The sequence below is a fragment of the Lampetra fluviatilis genome, chromosome 72, assembly GCF_964198595.1.
Source record: "Lampetra fluviatilis chromosome 72, kcLamFluv1.1, whole genome shotgun sequence".
In the NCBI taxonomy this organism is placed as follows: domain Eukaryota; kingdom Metazoa; phylum Chordata; class Hyperoartia; order Petromyzontiformes; family Petromyzontidae; genus Lampetra; species Lampetra fluviatilis.
Window position 1 is genome coordinate 4,136,464 of NC_136346.1, and position 3,170 is coordinate 4,139,633.

Below are 3,170 nucleotides of genomic sequence, written 5' to 3' on the forward strand. Positions count from 1 at the left end.
AATGGAGACAAGAAGTAAGCCACGTACCTTCAGTCCTGACGGCGATGTCGAGGAGCAAGCAGCGACGGGGCAGCCAACTCGGGCTGAGCAGCCGTCCACCACACCTGCCGATCCTCCTCCAGCGTCGGGAGGAGCAATGGGGGAAACGTTGCTTCGCCTCACTGAGCTGCTCCACGCCACCGTCTCCATCCTGGACGACTTGCGTCGCTCACAGGCGGAGACAGGAGGGAGAGAGGTGGCGCAGCGGCCGCGCCATTCCGCCGGCTCCAACACAAGTATGGCAGCTGTTCCCGCCGCAAATACATCCGGGTGTGTCGTCACTTCTGCCGGGGGAGCAATGACCGCTGGGAGCGACGTGACTTCCGGGCCCAGCGTGGGCCAACCAAACGATGCCGCGTCATCAGCGCTGCATCCCTCACCGCCAGGTGACAGCTGTTTGCAACCAAACAACGCCGCGTCATCAGCGCTGCGTCCCTCACCGCCGGGTGACAGCTGTCTGCAACCTAGCAACGCCGCGTCATCAGCGCTGTGTCCCTCACCGCCGGGTGACAGCTGTCTGCAACCTAGCAACGCCGCGTCATCAGCGCTGTGTCCCTCACCGCCGAGTGACAGCGCTGCGAACGCGAAGCCAGCTTCAGCCGGGTTGCCAGGCAACGAGCGCGAGGCTCACATCCAGCAACGCCTGCCGGACCTCAAGGCATTTTCTTCAGAGGGAAGTGAGTGGGCAGCGTTCGAACGCCGGTTCGTCTCTCTTATAGAGACGTCCAGCTGGTCGGAGTATGAAGCGCTCCAGGGCCTCCCGGCCATGCTCGACGACGACTCCCTCGCAGCACTCCTTGCGGTGCCACGGGCGAAACGTGCCACGCTCACGGATGCCCTTCATCAGATGCGGCTGATTTATGGACCCCCGTCCGAAGCACGTCACCGCTTCGATGCGAGGAGGAAGAAGGCCTCCGAGTCGGCGATGGGGTACCGCAGCGCGCTGCTGGCCATGGCGCGGGTTGCCTACCCTCGCATGGATGAAAACGCTGTGTAGTCACTCGTGCTGCAGAAGCTCATGAGCTTGGCCCGCCAGCTTCGAGTTGCCATGCAGACAGCCGACGACGACGACGACTTCACGTCGCTAAGTGCTGCCAGGTGCATCCAAGCACACCTACATTGCGATGAGGACACGACCATCGCCGCCTGCGCAGGCCCACCTGATGCACAAGCCTATGACGTGCATTCGGGGCCTCATCAGGCCTTCGCGGCAACAGAAAATCGCGGATCGTCCAACTGGCGATCCCAGCGAGATCACCACCAGAGGGACCGGCCAATCTCGCGCCAGGACAGGGCGTCCATCGTCTGCCACAACTATGGCCTTCGGGGCCATGTGGCGTCCGGCTGCCGGGTCCCCCGACGCCGGACTTCAGGACCTCCGGCGCCTCGACCACCACCGTATCCTCGGCATACCCAGGCGAGTCACGACACCTCGCACTCTCGGCCCCCACTTACAACAAGCACGCACCTGCACACCACACAGGGGGGTCATGCTTCGGAGGAGGGGGATTCGGGCCCATCATTGAGCAACCGGGCGCTCGGACCAGGTCAATGGTCCGAGTTGGCCCATAGGGTCGTTGCTGCGGCGGCAGGGTCCTCTGCCGTAGTGGGTTCCATCGAGGGCGTTGATGTTCGTATGTTGATCGATACGGGTGCGTCGGCGACCATCATTTCAGACATAATTTATAACATTCTGCCCGATACATGCCATCCCTTGCAGCCAGTTGATGCGCCATGCTATGCCGCAAATGGGGGTTCGTTGGGCATCACCGGACGGATCAATGCTCAGATCTGCATTGCTGACGTCCAATTAGTTGGGCCCATTTTGGTCTCATCAACCCTCGCCGTTCCGTGCCTCCTCGGAACAGATTTCTTGGGGAAGATGCCCATTAAAATTCTCATTAACAAAGGGTGTATTGAGCTCCCCTCTGGCCGACGCATGGCCTTCCTGCCCACACCCACTCGGTTGCACTCCGCATCTACGACGGTGCAGGCGTTGGCGGCCTGCACAATTCACATTCCTCCCGGCTCTCAGATGTTAGTTCCCCTCCGGTTTCGTAAACCCCTTGACTACGACGCGTTCATGGGGGGTGCTGTGATCGGGCCTTCGCGTTCAGCTGAGCGGGTGTCGTACCTCGTGTGTGCACAAACGCTCGTGCGAAGCGACCACGACCCCTTTATCCAGGTCCTTAACGCGGGATTGGAAATGGCCGTTATCTGTCACGGAATGGTGCTTGCTCACGCGACGCCAACCCCTCCAGAAGATGTGATCGTGGGTCACGTAGGGGGCGAGTACTCTTCCGTTGCCAAGCCAGGTCCTGACACAGGATGGCTCGACGCGCTTTGCTCCACTTCTGCCGATTTGTCACCATTACAGCATGCTAAATTACGCACGCTGCTGAGCGATTTCGCCGACGTTTTCAGTCAAAGCAAATTCAACATTGGCTGCACTAAATTGCTAAGCCACCACATCGACACGGGTGATGCCGCTCCAATTCGTCATAACCCATTCCGGTTGAGCCCGACCGAAAAGGAACATGTACGGGTGGCCGTCAACGATATGTTGGCGGCCGATGTCATTGCGCCATCAAATAGCCCATGGGAGGCGCCATTCGTTCTTGTTAAGAAGCACAACGGGAGCCTCCGCTTTTGTGTTGACTTCAGGAAACTTAATAAGATTTCTGTGGCCGACGCCTACCCACTTCCCAGGATGGACGAGTCGCTCGATGCCTTAGCAGGTGCGCACTACTTCTCCACCTTGGATCTCCCCTCGGGGTTTTGGCAGCTACCCCTTGATGATGCATCCAAACCAAAAACGGCCTTTCGCACGCCGCAGGGACTGTTCCAATTCAACAGACTTCCCATGGGTCTTCACTCGGCCCCGGCGACGTTCCAGCGCCTGATGGAGCTGGTCCTCGCTGGGCTCCAGTGGGATTCTTGCCTAATCTACCTCGACGATGTAATCGTGTTCAGCAAAACTTTTGATGAACACCTCACGCGATTGAAGGCAGTTTTCCTTAAAATGCAGGCGGCTAACCTCAAATTCAAACCGCAAAAGTGCCACCTCATGAGGGATTCGGTTCGTTACTTGGGCCATATTGTCAGCCGCTCGGGAATTGCCACGGACCCCG